This window comes from Tauraco erythrolophus, chromosome Z, assembly GCF_009769465.1.
Source record: "Tauraco erythrolophus isolate bTauEry1 chromosome Z, bTauEry1.pri, whole genome shotgun sequence".
NCBI classification, from domain to species: domain Eukaryota; kingdom Metazoa; phylum Chordata; class Aves; order Musophagiformes; family Musophagidae; genus Tauraco; species Tauraco erythrolophus.
Window position 1 is genome coordinate 1,038,415 of NC_141496.1, and position 18,954 is coordinate 1,057,368.

At 45.2% G+C, this 18,954-nt stretch overlaps 1 protein-coding gene across 6 annotated transcripts in view; it reads left to right on the plus strand.

Moving 5' to 3' along the window:
- The window catches only part of TCF4 (transcription factor 4), a 221,063-nt gene that overhangs the window by 93,120 nt on the left and 108,989 nt on the right, over nucleotides 1-18,954 (plus strand). The window lies entirely within an intron of this gene.

Below are 18,954 nucleotides of genomic sequence, written 5' to 3' on the forward strand. Positions count from 1 at the left end.
AGAACCGCTCTCCAGCTGAGGTCCTGGGGGAACCGAGGAGGGTCATTCATGGACGACCATGTGTATGTGTCTGACAGACTGTGAAATGGTGCGTTGTTGCGCGGCTGCGCCGCACCTGGGCCCTTCAGCTGTGATTGATTGGTTTGGTCATGTGTAATGGTCCCATCTGCTCCGTGTTGTTTGGAATTTTTTTTTTTTTTTTTGGATTTTTTTTTTTTCTTTTTTTGGCCTTATAAACACCGTTCCCAGCGGCTGCGAGAGGATGAGCGCGGGTTTGGCATCTTCACTTACGCTTTAGCACCCCCCCCCACCCCCCAAAAACAAAAAAAAAAAAATAAAAATAAGCCAGCAAGGAGGTGAACCCCAAAGGCCACCCCAGGAACGCGGCGCTGCGCTGGATTTTGGCTTTTTCCACCTCCTGGGATCCGAGCCGGACTGGGATCCTACTGGTTCCCGAAGCGGCGAGCGAAGGGATTTGCCCAAATCCGGGGATAGTGACTCTTACTGCGGCGAGGAGTTTTTTTGTAACGGAGCCAATACTTAATTAAAACCGCTGACATCATGGTGTTATAATTAAGCGTGGCATTAATTAAGCTGGAATAACGATTTTTTTTTTTTTTTTTTTGGATTTTTTTTTTTTTTTTTTTTTTTTAATTATTATTATTATTAAAGGCTGCTCCAATTGTATAAGCGCCCGATCGGCCAAAACGAAATAATTTTTGATTCCAGGAGGAGAAATCCGGGCTCGCCGGGAGCACCGCAAACTTTTGGGGGGTTTCGGCGCGAGAGGTCGGAGGGAAATTTGGGTTGTGTGGGGTGTAATTTTTTTTTTTTCTTTTTTTTGTTGTTGTTTTTTTGTTTTGTTTTTTTTTGTTTTTTTTTTTTTTTTCCCCAAAAATGCTGATCGGCTCCTGGCATTCTGATGGCTAATTATGCATCGGAGAGCTTCGACAGCTGCATTCATCATCATAAAATGTAATAATTAATGACATTCCAACAAAGAAAAATATGCAAATGAGAACTCATTAGCATTTTCATATTCAGCTTTGATAATGCTTTTGCTGACAAGGTTGTAATTAATGAAAATTCATGTCGCAGTCAGGAGATTGGATCGGTTTCATTCCGCTCACAATTCCCAAATGCTTGCATTATGGAAAATCGGCGGCTCTGCCAACTTTTCAGGGAAGAAAAAAAAAAAAAAAAAAAAAAAAAAAACCCCACACACACACTAAAAGCACCAGATGCAAATTAATGGTAGGGAGCATTTAACTCTTTAAAGTCCTATCCCCCAATCCCCCCCCCCTTGGAAAAAAAAAACCACGGGAACAAAAAAAAAACAACCCCTTGGATGCAGAAACAGTTTGATGCCCGAGCGTCAGTCGTTTCGAAAGAACTCCAGGTTTTTTTTCTTGGAATATAAGAATTTTAGTCAAACTTTTTTTTTTTTTTCCCTTCGCTCTTGTACCTGTGTACTAATAAACTGGGAGAAAACGAGGCATCGTACGTGCTCCGGCTTTATCCAATGAATTCTGTAATTATTTTTACATCCCAAATTGCTCCGTGCTCCGTTGGCATCAGCTGGCGAGCGGCTTACCGCGGAGCGCAGGATGCGGCCCCGGCTCTTTCCTTAGAGAACAGACATTCCCATCACTTATTCCGCTGCCGAGTTGCTTCTCGGAGCTCCAAGAAACACCTCGGATTTAGGAAGCAGCTGGAATTCTTCTTTTTTTTTTTTTGCATTCTTATTTTTACGTAGAAAAAGACCAACTTCAGGTTCCTTCTTTCTTTCCGCTGCCCGCCGAGTGCCCGCCGGGTACCGCCGAGCGCTGCAGCGGGCGTGAAACGCAGGTCCTGGGTTTGGGGTCACACTTATTTATTTCTTGAACCCCTAATCCCACTACTTGGGTGGGACTGGGCATAGTGGTACCCATCCATCACCGGGAAGGTCACTTGGAGCAAGGAAGCTGAGCCGTTCCGGTCCGGAGCAATCCTGCATCTCCCACTATTTTCTTTGCCCATGAGTTATTTCAGCATCAATTTTTCCCTGGGTCATTGGATTTTTCAGAATTTTGAAGAACTTTTTGAAGAATTTTTCAGAATTTTTCAGAACTTTTTAAGAATTTTTCAGAATTTTTCAGAACTTTTAAAGAATTTTTCAGAATTTTTCAGAACTTTTTGCAGCTCGGTACCGTGTAACTTAATTTATATTTCTATCTAAAATAATTTGTGGTTTTTTTTTTTTTAAAATTTTTTTTTTTGCATAACTATTTCTTGAAGACACCTGGAGTTTTACTTTTTTTTGGTGTATTTTCCTTCAGGATGGGCAAAGTGCCCAAGCAGATGGTGTAATGTCACCTGTAAGCGATCGGAATAGATCATTCCAACATTTTGGAGAGCTTTTTCTTTCCTTTCGATACGGCACAACTATTGCTGGGCGACTGCTCAAGATGGTGTTTCTTTTTGTGTTTCCTTCTAAAGAGGTTCCTGCTGGGATTGGTTCTTTTTTTTTTTTTTTCCCCCCACCCCCAAAGTCTGTGTTTTTAGGGAAAAATCTGGGACTTCAGCAACTTTCCCAGTATTGTTGAAACGGCATCGCGTGAAATCCGTGGCCGTTTTCAAAAAGCGGAAACGAGGAAGCGATGGAGTGGGTTAAAAACCACGTTTGGTTGTTTAGATGCGGGAAGTTTTAATTTTACAAGTGCAACGTTTGCTTTTAAAGGAAAAAAAAAAAACACACAACAAAAAATAAACAACCCAAAGCTCCCTGGTTTTAAAGAGAACATCTTTGAGTGACTACTTATTTTATTTTATTTTATTTTATTTTATTTTATTTTATTTTATTTTATTTTATTTTATTTTATTTTATTTTATTTTATTTTATTTTTTTATTTTATTATTTTATTTTGTTTTGTTTTATTTTGTTTTATTTTGTTTTATTTTATTCTTTTTGTAAACTTTGTTCTTTCTGGAGGCGCCAGCTCGGTGTCCCCAACACCGCCGCTCCATGTACCCACGGAGGAAGGAGAGGTCTGGCAGAACCAGAGAACCCCAAAATATTTCCTATAATTCCGCTTTATCCTTGGTTTAGAGAACTTTTGGGAGACAGATTTCGATCACACAGATACCCAACGACTTCCCAGACAACAGGAAAGCGTAAAAACCTGCGGAGTTTTTTCCCAATTAACTCTTAAAACACGGGGCTGTTTCTATTTTGGGGTTGTGCGTGTACCCTGGTCCTGGGTGGGACCTCGGTTGTACTGGTGTGTTACTGGTCTTAATAATTGGAACCAGTGGTGTTGCAGAGAAGCTTCATTTTAGTTTGTTTTCTCCTGGTAAGGAATTGGAGATTGTCTTGGGAAGGGCCGGCCACTACTTGTCTCATCCCCTTGGCTTCAGCGGAGCTGCTGGTAGGAGTAAGGTGAGAAGTATTTTTATTTGGAACACGTTCTCAACCTGAAATACAGCTCTACCATACAAGCTCCTTAAAAAAAAAAAACCAAAATAAAATTATAGAGGTGTTATTTGTATAGTTTTCCTTAGGGAGGAGCTGAAGGAAAGACAATTATTTGATTTTTTTTTTGAATTTATAGGGAATGGAAAGCGATCTTGAACGGAGTCGGAGGGATGGTTTTGTTCTGAGCGGGACGAGAGAGAAACCTTTTTATAGAAGCACATTATATATTTTATAAGTGTTTATTTGATCCGATGAAATCCCAGGGCACTTGGAGTAAAATATTGAGAGGAAACCAGAGCGCGCTCGTAAACTCGATTTTCAGTTACGAATATTTCATCCTTCTGAAAATCAGGCCTTGAAGTGATGCTGCTGAAATTAGTGGCTCTTTCCAAAAGGGGGGGGAAAAAAAGAATTTACTGGATGAGAAGAAACAAATGGCTCAGCAGTGTTAAATAAATGAAATAATTGGATAATTTTTCCCCCGTCGCGTTGTTTCGTGGTGAGAAGCCTGTTCCCACGCCGGCTATAACAAAATATTTGTGGGTTCTTGGTGCTTTTGCAGGGGAGAAGAAGAAATTCTCTCTTTCAAACCTGGGTAAAAGATCAAACCCAAGGAGATCAGATTGTCATCTTCTCCCTCTAATTTGGGATTTTTTTTTCCCAAAATACTTTCAGGTTCTTTTTGGTACCTTCTTTGTTTCTATAGAAAATAAATGTTGTGATTAACCAGGACTCTTCATGCTGTAATTTCAGAAACCTATACAGTATTTCTTCTGGGTTTTGGGTTTTTTTTTTTTGAAAAATGGATTTCTTTTTCCAAGCCATCAAAAACCCTGGTTTGAAATTTTATCTTTTCGGAACGTTATCCTTCCAGTAACAATGGGAATAAAAAGCAAACTAGCTAATAATTTATTGTCAGAAATATTTTCCTGCAGTTGCTATGGCAGAAAGTGTAAGATAAGCCAACCCTGATCTGACCAGTTGTTCCCAGTAACAAGAAATTACAGTGCTGTGGGTTAAAGGGTCACAGGCAAACAAAGTTTTCAGCACCGCGCGCTGCCGGAACCATCCTCGGAATGACGCCGCCACCGACCTCCTTGTCCACCATCACCCGTTGGCCGTTGCCAGGAGGACTGGTGAGACGAGCCCGGCCCACGGCACATACTGGGAGGATGGGATACAGCGTGGTTTTGCTTTCCTGGATCCCAAACCTTTAAAACTTGCTTCCGAGCGCGGACTCGTGTCCGAGCTTGGCAGTGGCACGGGGACTTCTGGGATGTTTTCCCATGGCAGGATCTGGTGTTGGGTCTCCAGTACTCAATGAAACTGGGTGAATTTTGGATGTTACCAACATGCTGGGCTTGTCCGTGGCCTCATTTTCAGCTGCATTAAATTTTATATCTGATCTATTTAACTTTTTGATAAGAAACCAAAGAATAATTCCAGTAGTTTGTTGATTTTTTGTTGTTGTTGATATTTTTTTACTTTCCTTTTCCCTTCTTTTTCAACGCGTTTCGATTCCAACCACGGTAGAAGGAAAGGAAATACTTTGCGAAAGGTTTTATTCTCTTCCATGAATGGCACATTTGGAAAGAAATCCAGGCCAAAATTTCCGACTCGCTCACCAAACGCCCAAGTTCAGCGCTGGCGATCGCTCCGCTTCAAAGCTCCGCCGATCGGGTGGTCTTTTACCATATGGGACATTTTAATTAGTCACAAAAAACGTTGATCGGGATTTCGTGGCGGAATCTCCAAAGCCCAAATTTCTGCCTCGTTTTCCTTTGGTTTCCTGGGGTGAATTTAGCTGTATTTTGCTTTCCAGCTCCTCTCTCCGCGTACGGATCTATCCGTAGCCGAGCAGGTAGTCGCATCGCTCCCAATATCGCGGAGCAACGAGTTTATTCCATGAGCCTCCGGAGCTGGAGTACCAAAAATATCCATTTTTAAACCATTTTGGCTTCTCCGTAGCGTTAGCCCAGTGGCTCGCCGGTGCCAGGAGCGTTTTAAAGAGCCATTATCTGTTTGGTCCGTGCCCAATTAAACAATAAATAGTCGAGAACGACACGTTCTATCAGGGTGCCTGGGAGATTTTTCTGGGAAAACGGCGAAATCAGGGACAAAATAAGCTGCCTTGGAATGGGCAAAGCACTCGGGAGGTGAGGAAAGGCTGTCTCCGGACAGGATGTGCCAAAGGGAGAACCAGAACCTTTTCCCACGCCGTGTCCCTCGTGGCAGAGCCGAGGCCAACCCCAATTCCTGCTTTTTTCCCCGGGATAGTTGGGGGTAGATTCTCCATTGGGGTGCCCGTTCCTTCTGTGCCAGGATGAGACCCATGGTTGGTGGCAGTTCTACCACCCTCCGTGACAGCTCCCAACAAACCAACCCGGAATTTTTTTCCCCCCTCTGTCATCTCTGACAGGAACCTGAAATTGTAAAAACACATTTTGAAAGACGTGTGACTTTCCGAGAAGTTGATGTCCTTTTAATATGCAGGATCTTTGGATGGAAGAGGGGAGGGGGGGGGGGGGGGAAAAGGAAAAACACCCTTTTTAAAATTAAAACACATGCCACCAAAACAAGCATTTCTCATCCTCGAGGTCTTTGTTCCAATGCCTGCAGTCCTCAATGTGAAATCAATAATAAATTGAAGAGCTGGATGAAGAATTGCAGCGCCGGAATCGTGGATCCGACTCTTTTGCAGCGTTGGTTTCATAATGGTCTTTGTTCCGGCAGCGCGTCGGGATGCTCGTGCCGCTCACCTTACCCTTCTCCCTGCCCTAGGCCTGAGCTGGCAACTTCCAATTAGGAACTTCTTGATTTACAGAAAGATTTTCAACATTTTTAAAGCTTTTTTCCCCCCCCCCCAGGTTTTCTGCTTTAATCTGCGTTCGCGGTAGCAAAGGCAAGGATGGTTTCCGATAGAAATAGGGATAATGTTTTTCAAGGGATCGAAACCCCTTTTCTTACAAGGAATAAGAAAATATATTTTGGAAAAATGACCTTCTTTCTCCTGCTGAAACTGGTATTTTAAAAGTTGAAGAACTGCCCCTATTTTCCTAGTAATGATTTTTTTTTTTTTTTTTGAAATCCCAATTTCCTGAAATCGTAAAACAGGGATGCGTTTAAACTTAAATTTGGATTCCATAACACCAGCTGTCTTAGTGAGCGTAGACGATGGGCTTTTCCGAGGGTCTTGTGAGATGGGCACGTTCTCCAGCAGACCCCAGAACCTCCCTGGCCATCTGATGGCTCCTGCTGGTGGGACGGTCGGTGGGCACTGGGGCGACTCCGGCCCTGGAAGGGAATCCTGGCACAAGCCTTAATAAGAAGTAAAATGAAAATAATTTGGAAAACGATTGGATTTGAGCCTTATAGGAGTTGAGAAACACTCATTCGGAATAAGAACACAATTAATAGTAGGAAAAATAATTTTATGTTACGAGCCTACGGAATAATTAAGCGGTGACAACGTGCTCTTCCAGGATTGGAAAGACACGGGTTGGCCACGGGCGAACCGAGTTCAACGTCCCTTGGTTTCAGTGAAGGGATGTTTCCCTCTTCCCATGAGATCCCTCTGGAAATCTCTGGATTCCCTCACTGGAAATCCCAGTACTGGGATGAACGGGCCCTTACAACATTGACTCAGCGTTTACAAGATCAAAACTGGAACCAAAAAAAAAAAACAAGGGGGAGATTAGAAAAACAAGTGCTTAAAAGTAGGCTCCCAATTCCAGAGCCCAGTAAGTGGTTTGTGGTGGTGGGTTGTACACCAGCAGCTCCCAGGGCCACCAGTACTGCCTACAAGACTTGATTTAAATGCCTAAATAAGGACGTAGCTTTGGGTACCTACTTTATTTTAGCAGCGTGACCCCAGGGCATTGCCCAAAAATGGTGATGGGATTATTTCTGCAGATTTTAGTTCTCAATGATAGCAGAGCAGGACAATGACAAGTTTGTAGAAGTCCTTCTGTCCTCTTCCACAGAAGAGATTCTCTGCGAGGAGCTCTGGAAATACTAGTTCCTGTTTTCAGCGCTGCATTTCCAAATTATTCAGGAACTTCATTGCACGCAGCTGGTTTGCATGGTCTTTCTTCAAATTGGTCCATTCGTTAGGTATGCCAGTCAAGATCAGTCTCCGTAGGCGTGGCAAAACCAGTGTTCCCAGTTCATGTGGTTTCCCAATCCGCTGCTGCGGCAGCTGGTTCCGAGGTTTGCTCTGTAAGAGCCCGAGACTTTGGCTCTTCAGAAGAAAGTGGTTATGGGGGGTGGGTGTTGTGCAGAAAGGGTTAATTTACTGTTTGCTTCTTAATAGTGTGATTTGGTAATCCAAAAAAATAAATAAATTTAAACCTGTGGCAGCTGTGGGCTCATCCCTGGAGAAGAGAAGGCTTTGGGGAGACTTCCAGCAGCCTTCCAGCACCTAAAGGGGCTACAAGAAAGCTGGAGAGGGACTTTGGACAAGGACATGTCGTGATAGGACAAGGGGCAATGGCTTTAGACTGGAAGAGGGGAGATTTAGAAGAGATCTAAGGAAGAACTTCTTGACTGTGAGGGTGGTGGGGCACTGGAGCAGGTTGCCCAGAGAAGTTGTGGCTGCCCCATCCCTGGAAGTGTTCCAGGCCAGGCTGGATGAGGTTTTGGGCAACCTGGTGTAGTGGAGGGTGTCCCTGCCCATGGCAGGGGGGTTGGAACTGGATGGTCTTGGAGGTCCCTTCCAACCCAAACCGTTGTGTGATTATCTGTGGTAAAAAGTACGTACCAACAGATCACGGTGGGTTTTGGTAGGGTGACTCCTTCTGCTAGCCCTCAGTCTCAGGGGCCAAGTCCTTCATTGAGGTGATGTTCCTACTGAGAACTCATCACCAGGGCTTTGGGCACAAGGATTTTATGCTGTTTTCTTCTTTTTCGTAGAATCACGGAATGGTTTGGGTTGGAAGGGACCTTCCAGATCATCTAATTCCAACCCCCTGCCATGGGCAGGGACACCTTCCCCTTTTGTTGGCTTTATTTTTTTTGGACTTTAACAAACTACTAATACTATTTATCCAAGTTAATAATAGAAACACTCTGCACTGAGCAAATTTATCGGGTCTAAAAATGCCTCGATCGGGAGCGCTATTTAAAGTAACTAAGACCATAAGATTTTGGAGACAAAAATTTTGGCGGACCACCTGTTCACGTGTAGCCAGCTTGAGAGATCAAGTAAGAGGTTTTGGAACGGGCCGGATGAAAAGGGAAGGAGTGCAATATTTAAAATGGAATAAAAAAAAAAAAAAATAAAGGAAATCAAAGTAAAGTCTCTAGTCAAACTCCTTAATTGTGATGCATTTGCTGAGTTTCCCTCTTCCATCGTCGGCCCTGCTCCGATGCCATATGGTCTACCATGGAACATTTAACTTGTCAGATATAATGGATTGTCCTGGAAGCAGATTTTTGCTTTGAGCGTTCGACTCCTTTCTTGCATTTCACTCTCAGCTCCGGGCTGCGGGATGAAGGATTGTGGTGGAGATGCAAAGAAGGACCACGCGCTTGATTCCCCTTAAGAGGGTGACCTATATGCCACGAATTTTTACCCACGGAAAGAGGCATTATCCCTGGCGCTGACCCTAGCAGGCTGCATGTCAGAACCGTTTAAATTTGTCTGGACTTAACAGATTGTGCAAACGTTTCCGAATGGGAGCGCTTAGGAATAATAAAGGCTTGTCATTCCAACTTAGGCGGCGGCCACGGCGCGCCTCGCGCCGGCCGAGGGATGAGAATTATTTATTGTGACCTACGTGTAACCCAAGCTGCCTTGTAGACCTTGGCAATTAAGTTCGTCTCCCAAGGCTACTGAAACTTAAAAAAAAAAATAAAAATATATATATTATCTGATAAGGAACCTAAGTAGCCATTAGCCTCTGTGCTGTAAAGTAGAAGTTAAGGTTGGGTTTGAAGGTAAGGTTGAGTGATGGTTTCCGTGGATGAGCCGGGAGCGGTTAATTCCCGTCGTCCCTTTCGTGGTTGCAAGAGGAAAAGGAGGTTTCTCCTTGGTGCCTCTTGGAATACCGGGAATGTGCCGTGGCTGGGAGAGAGGGCTTGGTTTGGCTGTTGTGAAGGAAGGGCTTCCACTGGAGGACCCTAAAACGTGGGTAGGGTAGACCAAAGATTTAGAGCCTGGACTTGGGCTGTAGGAAGTTCTCTGTTATATAATCATAGAATCGTGGAATGGGTTGGGTTGGAAGGGACCTCAAAGATCATCCAGTTCCAACCCCCCTGCCATGGGCAGGGACACCCTCCACTACACCAGGTTGCCCAAGGCCTCATCGGATGTGGCCTTGAACACTTCCAGGGATGGGGCAGCCACAGCTTCTCTGGGCAACCTGGTCCAGTGCCTCACCACCCTCTGAGGGAAGAATTTCTTCCTTAGATCCAACCTAAATCTCCCCTCTTCCAGTTTAAAGCCATTGCCCCTTGTCCTATCACTACACACCCTTGTCCAAAGTCCTTCTCCAGCTTTCCTGTAGGCCCCCTTTAGGTAATGAACGTAAAGGAAAATGATTTCTGAAACAAACGTGATAGACAACAAATTTTTCCCTGGCTCAGTTTTTTATTAAGTTTCCTCTGACTTAAATATGACAAAACCCAATAAAATATTGTCTAGAAACTGTAGGTAATCGTGCTGTCCCATTCCTGGTGTATTCCAGGGAGGGTGTCCCTGCCCATGGCAGGGGGGTTGGAACTGGATGATCTTTGAGGTCCCTTCCAACCCAAACCATTTCATGATTCTATATGTCACCTATAGAGAATAAAATATTTGGAAATCAATTGGAATTTTGCTCTTCAGTGTAGCATTCCTTTCAGGCCCGAAGTTTGTGCCGAGGAATGGTCATTTTTTTGGCGTGGAGGTTGTCTTGGCGTTTGGCAGCTGGTAGAGGTGGGAAACCCTCCTCTCCAGGACTTCATGTTTATTTTCCAGCGTAGGAATTACCCCACCTGGATGGGTTTTCCCAAGAGAGCTTTATCGGTCTCGAGCGGCAAGTGTCGGCGAGCGCGTGGAGATGCGATGAGTTTGCCCCGATTCTCAGCCCGCGTCGTTTGTTCCCGAAACATTTGGGAAATGCCAGTTCTGGAGTGTACAAATGATATTAGGGTGGGCATGCCCTCTGCTGGAGGTTGCCCATTGGAGATTTTTGGGTATTTCAGAACGTTGCAGTGTATTTCCCGCCTCCTTCCTGATGTTTTTCCGGCCGCTGAGAAGTTCGTCGTTTGTTTTGTCTTCTCAGCTAATCCAAATTATCCCATCCGGTGGTTTTAAAGCATCAAAATTATGACAAAAAATGCCAGCTTTTATTTTTTATTTTTTATTTTTCTGCACTCAACAATATTGCAAATAAATACTGTTTCTGTAGAAATGGATAATTGAATATTTAATCTCATTTAAATTATTAGAGACTCAGGTAGTCGTGTCTACATATGCGTGAAGAACACGTGAAGACGGGGGAAAACCAGGAGGCAAATAATTTCAAAGCCATTGATGCTTTTAGTATTAAAACTTGAAAATTTATTTTTGCCATCAGGCTTTTCAGATGGGTCCGTGTGCTCATGGTCAGCATTAATTTCCTTCTTTCTTCTGTGTAGATGATGCTGTAGACTTCATTTGGGCTTCGGGCAGGAGGGGTGGGTTCAGTAGCTGAGCGCCGGGATGTGGAGGGCTGGCCGGGGGGTTTGGTGGTCCTGGTGGGGTTGGTGGTCCTGGTGAGTTTGGTGATCCTGGTGGGGTTGGTGGTCCTGGTGAGTTTGGTGGTCCTGATGGGTTTGGTGGTCCTGGTGGGGTTGGTGGTCCTGGTGGGGATGGTGGTCCTGATGAGTTTGGTGCTCCTGATGAGTTTGGTGGTCCTGGTGGGTTTGATGGTACTGGTGAGTTTGGTGCTCCTTGGTGGGGTTGGTGGTCCTGGTGGGTTTGATGGTCCTGATGAGTTTGGTGGTCCTGGTGGGTTTGATGGTCCTGATGAGTTTGGTGGTCCTGGTGCATTTGGTGGTCCTGGTGGATTTGATGGTCCTGGTGAGTTTGGTGCTCCTGGTGGGGTTGGTGGTCCTGGTGGGGATGGTGGTCCTGGTGGGTTTGATGGTCCTGGTGAGTTTGGTGGTCCTGGTGAGTTTGCTGGTCCTGGTGGGGTTTGGTGATCCTGGTGAGTTCGGTGGTCCTGGTGGGGATGGTGGTCCTGGTGGGTTTGATGGTCCTGGTGAGTTTGGTGGTCCTGGTGGGGTTGGTGGTCCTGGTGGGGTTAGTGGTTGTGGTGGGTTTGATGGTCCTGGTGAGTTTGGTGGTCCTGGTGAGTTCGGTGGTCCTGGTGGGGTTGGTGGTCCTGCTGCCTGAGCGCGAAGTCACCCCAAGTCCCGAGATGGCACCTTTCCTCTCGCTTTGGGACACCAACGCAGCCGTCTGATGAGAACGGTTTCTGTTCGTCGTGCTGAGGTGTAGATTTGATCCCCGATCAGAGCAATGAGGCTTTTGATCCCTTTTCCTTGCTCGTGTCCAACACGGTTTGTTTCAGGAGCCTTGGAATAAATGCTCCAAGATAGGGGTGGTTTGCAGACCAAGTCCCCAGACTTGGGCCGTGGGAAGGTTCATTGTCCTCTTTCAATTCCATGTCTTTCCCAGCCTTAGATCCCTATCTGACTGGTTTGAAAGTGATTCTGTTTTCATGCTTGGGTGAAAACTCAGGTTTCCAGATACGTGATAAAGATCTTCTGAACCAGTCCCTGAACAAATGCCGAGGGATCACCCTGCAGCGTGTTTCAATCTTGTGAGGCTTACTTCGGATAAACCAATATCCAGTGCTTTAGGTTCAGTTTTGATATATTATTTCCAAGTCCCGGAGTATTATTCCAACATGTTTTTGTCTCGTATCCGTAGGAAAACGTTGCCCCTTTTTTGTTATTTCGATTCTCTGGTAGAATCATAGAATGGTTAGAGTTGGAAGGGACCTCAAAGATCATCTAGTATTAGGTCATGCTTTTGGTTTTGTTGTTGTTGTTCTCTGATGCCTTTCTTCATCCCCTGCCCGTCTTTTGACTATTGTACGTTCCAAGAACGAGAAGAGTAAAGAGTAGAGTCTTTGTTTCTCTCCAAAAGAAATTTGCCCGTTTCCAGAGCGATACAGGTGTTCAGGCTGAGATGATCGTCATTATTTCCTCTAGACTGAAATTCCGTGCGCACGCGAAAAGGAGACTGAAGATGTTTGTGATGCGTCTTCACTCGAAACGAAGGATTGTCACCCATCAATGTTCTTCCGTTGGCGGCTCTTGGACGTAGGTGCCCGCTTGCTCCGGGCTCTCTGGACGTGGCCGTTCGTGCGGCGTAGGGCTCTGCGTGCCAAACGCGGTGGCCCGCAACGGTGAGAAGTCCTCAAGGTTTCTTCAACTCGTTCAACGTCGTTTCTTCAACTCGTTCAACGTCATTTCTTCAGACGGCGTTGAAATAAACAGTTGTTTTGTTTAAATACCTAATTTAATTATGAAAGTTTATTATTCTGCTCTCAATTAGGGCATGTACTCGGTATTAAGCTCATTAACGTTCCTTGTCCGCGGTGTCGTTTACTGGTTGTGCAGTTGCAGTGCTGGATGTGAGATGGTGATGCCCGCGTGTCCTCTGATCATCTTGAAGGTGCCAAAAATGGGCACAACAAGCTGGAGGAGACACAATCGAGCCCGTAACGCAGCCGCGTCATCCAGGCAAATCACCAACTCTTGGCCTCAAACCCTTCTTTTACGGGATAGCGTCGTAATCTTTACGATCTCATTGGTTTTGGTGGGACCAGTCAAGGACTAAAGGACCATTTAGCATAAATCTGGTGGAACACAGTCTTCGATAGTCTCTTTACACATTGTTGCTGTTTCAAGTACGGTTGTGCCGCAGCTGTTTTGGTTTAAAAGCACCCAAAACGGTGAAATCGCGCGCCGCCCTGTGATAGATGCTGGTTTTTGGGGGTTTACAGCGATAGGTTGAGGAATTTGCTTCAGTCTTTTGGTTTGGATCCAATATTTCATGAACTGAGATCAGTGACCCAAAAAAAAAAATAAAAATTGGGCTGGTATTTTCATGGAATGACTGAATAGGCACAGAAGGGACCGTGGAGCTCCGGGCATCGGGCAAAGCTTGGATACCCTTGGGCAGGTGGCCCAGCCTTTCCCATCAACGTATAGATGTACGTATAGCCACAGGCACGTATAGGTGGTAGGTGTGTGGAAGGAAGGAGCTTGGCCTTTGGGGTGTTGGGGAATTAACCCTGCCTTTTCCAGCGTAAGCTCCGGACCAGCGAGGTGGGCGCTGGCGAAGTGGCACTTGGGCGCTGAATTTCCTGCCTGGAGGTTGTTCGAGTCGGCTCTGCGGCTTGGTTTTAGTAGAGGTTTTAGGATTTAATTTCCGTTGCAAAAAAATAAAATTAAAAAAAAGAAGAAGAAAAAAAATCTCTCCCTTTGTAATGGTGCTTGCTCCGGCGTCGTAACATCTCTTTAAGAACCATTACTGTTTACTGCACGTCAGTGGAAGTGCAAAAATCCTCTTTCAAGTCAAAAAAAGGATCTCTTTTCCCTTTGGAGATGTGATGCCCTTCCAGTTGTTGGCATTAATACCTTCCCTTAGCTTTATCTCCAGTCCGTGGACCCTCCCTGGATCAGACGCCGTCTGATTTCTAGAATCCCAGAATGGGTTGGGTTGGAAGGGACCTCAAAGATCATCCAGTTCCAACCAAAATTTGTACCATTTTTGCAGGAACTTTGCTTAAAAATCGATGAGGGGAAAGCAAAAAGTACAAATTAAGGCAGAAGTGAACTGTTTCGTGGTCCCTACACCGATGGAATTAAACCCTGATACGGCGGATAACGAGTATTATGTTCGTTATATACCTACAAACGTGGAACTACAAAGTTCAGCCCGTTCTTCCGCAATTTTTTTCCCCCAAATATGCTCCAGCTCTGTGGTCCTCGTTGCCCGGTCTGATTTCGGCACCGAATTCTCCTTTAATTTGTCATTCTCTGTAGGAGAAGGGATCAGGCTCCCTTCAGGATGCGTTTGAGACACGGGACATCAGAGGGAACGATCATTAATTTTCAAACCCGCTAGAAATTCAGTAAGAAAATAAGAAATTTAAGCAAAATTACCGACCCAAATTGGCAGCTGTTAAAATTCCAACCCCTACCACAATTCCATCCCCCCCCTCCCTGCCCCAGACAGGTTTCCCTTCTTCAGTCTCACCAAGGACTAAACCCCAAATGTAGGCCGGGGGAAAAAACCTGAATTTAGAATATTCTGGTTGAAGTCATCTCGCGAAAAAAATATGTCAAACACGAAAAATCGATGCAAACGTTGAATCGAAGTCATTTCCAGAAATAGCTTCACTTCCTTTTCTCTGCAGATGGAAAGAGTTGCCTCATGCCTCCCTTTCTGCCTACCAGAAAAAAAACACAAGGTGCCCTGTCTCCCAGAAAAAGAGTGGGAAACCAGATGACTTTGGAAATTACTTAAATTTCCTCCTTAATTCGGAGAATTTTCCAAAGTGCACCGTGGCAAGAGCTTCTTTACCGATGGATCGGCAACCCTACGCCTCTTCCGTTTTCTGCGGTCGAACAAAACGTTTGGGAAGCAACGGGGTTAGTTTAGGGAAGAGAAAGATTTGATTTTATTTCATTTTATTTTTGTTCTAGAGGTAGAGACTCGAGAGCCGGCGTTTTGTCGGCAAACGGGAGCCGCGCGGCGTTCTTTGTCTCTCCGTTGATTGGCACGCATTGCGTCAACGCAATATTTTTGTAGATCCGTATTTCCGCGCGCGCGCTGGAGATCCTCTTTCCACCTTCCCTAAAGAACAAGCACCTACTCCAAAGTTACTCACTCCCCAGCCTTTGTAGGTCAACTTCTTCCATGGAGCTTTGTTTCCAGAAAGCCACGGAAGGGGACGGATCGCCGCGCGCTTTCGGAGCGCCGGCAACAAACGGCACGTTTTACCGGTTGGTCCTCTAGGTAGAAAAAAATTCATCAGATGCCTGACAAGATTTGTTATTCATCTCTATTTCAAGCTCCCTTTTTTTTTTTATCTTTTTTTCTCTTTTTTTCCCTTTTTTTTTTTTCCCTTTTTTTTTTTTTTTCCCTCCCTTTTTTTTTTTTTTTTTTTCCTGTTTTCTTTTTCCCCCGGCTTACAACAAATATTACTAACGGGTACTTTTAGGTTTTAAAATATGGACAACAGTACTCCATGCAGTAAAAGACTCGGAACGATTAATGCCACCCTTATGCCTCTTTTGAGGAGTTTTAGCCATGGGGCTTGGCACTGCCACCATTGTCTTTGTGCCAAAAAATATCCGCAGCGGCTGCCGCATTCTAGTACTAGAGGGTTGTCTCGAAAATTCCGCAGTGAATGCGTCGGGTGTCTACATCTACAGACACTCTCTCTTTTTTAAAACAATTTTTTAAAAAAAAAAAAAATCTTTAGCTCTTGCAAACCTCAAAAAAAAGGGACAGAAGAGGCTGAGGTGTCGGAGTGGCTGAAAACGATGCAGGATGGACAGTCAGCGGCGCAATTTGGGAGAAGCTTTTGTATTTGTGAGCACGGAGAGTTGCTTAAAAAGAGCCTCCTCTTGCATATTATCAGCACTCTGGCAAATTTTATTATCTGAAACAAATGTGCCAGTGAATTTGAAGCAGAAAATCAACATCAAGACTGGAGCTAATTTGAAATGGACAGTTTATACAAAAGATATTTCTTCCCCCCCCCACCCCACCCCACCCCACCGAAATGAAGAGCCGCTACAAAAAGTATGATAATTTCATAATTACAGTTGAGGGTGGAAAATCTACGTCCGTGCATCTTTTGAACGGTTCCTTGACTTTTTTTTTTTCCCCAGAAATTTCAGGGATTTGTTCTTAATGGAGGAGGCACATTTCTATATGTACGTGGGAACAACAATGTCATAAAGTTAAAGGCTTCCACTCTCGGAACGAAACGTTTTCCCTCCCGATCTCCAAAACGATCTGTTTGGTGGTAAAAGTGGATGCTGGAGATGAAAAGCTTTACAAGGAGCATAATCCTAAAAAAAAAAAAAAAAAAAAAAGGGGGGGGAAAAAAAAGAAAAAAAAAAGTCAATCTCCTGCTGGCTGCTGTGCCGCTTTGGTACCTCGCAGACTTCGACAGAGTCCTGGACGAGTGCCCATTGATGTCATGGAAACACTCAAATTACTGAGAATGATTCATGTCTACGCTGTTCCCTTATCCTCCCCCACACAAATAGAAGTCGATTTTAACCCTGACAACTTGTAATTTGCGGCGGGTTTATTTTTGTATCGGGATAAATATTTTTTAACAACTGAAATTAAGACCAGGCTGCCTGTGTCTGATACGATAGAAAAAGAAGATTACGGGTACCCGGGCAGCGGCGAGGCGCCCGTTCCCAGTACCATGGCGCTGCTTCCCCTCCACCCTGCTTTTTTTTTGGCTTGGGATTGATTTTTTTTTTCCCTTTTTTTACCCCCCCTTTGCATCCTCACCTCTTATTTCCACCGATTTCTGGCCCTCTCGGGGCGATGGCAAGTAGCACACGTAACTGCGGGCGCGTCTCGGCGTCGGACCCGCGGACTCACCGTTCAAATTTCGTCGTCGTTTTTGATCTGGAATTATTTTGCCAAAGGCTTTCCAGCTTTTTCACGAGTTATTATTACGTGTGCAAATGTCCTGTGAATGGCAAATCAATTTTGGAGGGTCCCGTGTCAAAGGAACTACTTTCTGGGGAAAAAGGCAAAAAACAATCGAGCCACAAAAGGGAGCTCTAAAGCTTCGATTATTATGGGGAGAAAGATGATTTTTTTTTTTTGATTTCAAACCCTCAAAATAGTCAAATTTTATCAATAATACCTCTAAAGAGCAACAAACCTGGTAGCCATATATTAAGGGAAAGGCTCGTGGAATCAGAATGCGGTGGCACCGTTTTGGGAACGGTTAAAATGAACTCCATCATCCTTTGTCTTAACCATCTGGGTTCTCTATGAAATTTGGGGTGGGGAGACATGAGGGGACGGACCACCAAAAGCCCCCAAAATTTGCGAGGTTGGGAGATATCATCCATATTATAATCTGATATTTCTAAGTGCAATTAAAGGACTTTTTTTTTTTTTCCCCCCCCCCACCCCGGTTTCGGTAGGTGTATCGGCGCAGCGGCTTTCTCCCGGCGCCACGGGGTTTGGCGTAGGGCAGGAACGGGGGGTGCGTGATCCGGGGGGGGGGTCCGCAGCCACGGGAACCTGGCTCCGAGGTGCGGAGGTGGCCCCGGCGTCGCCGGTTGTTGCGAGCGGAGATAAACCGAGCATCTGGTCTCTAGTAACTGGTACTGTGTGTTGTGGGTTTTATGCCCCAGCCTATAATAAAAACTTGAATTTTACGAGTGATTTTTACTGTGTTCTTGGATGTTTTGTTAGATAATACCTCCCCCCCCGGCCCCCCCTGTGATTATCCTCACCAGAAGGGTGGTCTTTTAGTGTCAATATGTTTTGTATCAGCCCTCTTGACTGCTCTTTGTCTCCGGAGCACGTGGCGCGGTGCTGCTCAGCCATGACTTAATGCTTTGCAGAAACCACTTCTTCTCGGTTTCGCTCGAGCCCGTTGGAAACCTGAAAGAACCTTCGTAAACGGGACATAACTGGAACCAGTACTGCAAGTCAGGCTGTTGAGTCTGGGGAAAAAAAAAAAAAAAAAAAAGGAAAAAAAAAGGGATGCTTAGGGCTGGCAGAGAGTCCCGGCGGTCGTTGGGCCCCCGGTCAAGTCCCAGCGTTGGAGCGAATGGCGAATGTCCAATCGATGTCTTTTTTCCCAGGTGTAAATTCCATCATAGAATCATAGAATCATAGAATCATAGAATGGTTAGGGCTGGAAGGGACCTTCAAAGGTCATCTAGTCCAACCCCCCTGCAAGGAACAGGACTATCTCCAACTAGATCAGGTTGCTCAGGGCCTCATCCAACCTGGCCTTGAACGTCTCCAGGGATGGAGCATCCACCACCTCTCTGGGCAACCTGTTCACCTTGATCACGAGGGAATTTACTCCTCGGGGAAAAGAGCAGGATCCCAGCAGCTCCGAGGAGAAGCTGGTTGTCCGGAGAGCTGGTGAGGGACTCACCGTGCCCCCGGCATGGTGGTGGGACAAGTACGGTACAGGAGATGTAGTGGAGGTCAGCTCACTCCTCCATCCAGCCTCTGGAAGCCCATTAAATCCCAGTTTTGGGAAGTGTGTAGAGCAGCACAGCCCAGATTAGGAAGTTTATTTCACATCACTTAGATATCAGGAAGAATTTTAGATATCAGGAAGAATTTCTTTCCAGAGAAGGTTGGGAAGTGTTGGAACAGGCTGCCCAGGGAGGTGGTGGAGTCCCCATCCCTGGAGGTGTTGAAAAACTGTGGATTTGGTGTTGAGGAACATGGTTTAGGGACCCTGCCAGTGCAGGGTGAATGGTTGGACTCGATGATCTTGAAGGTC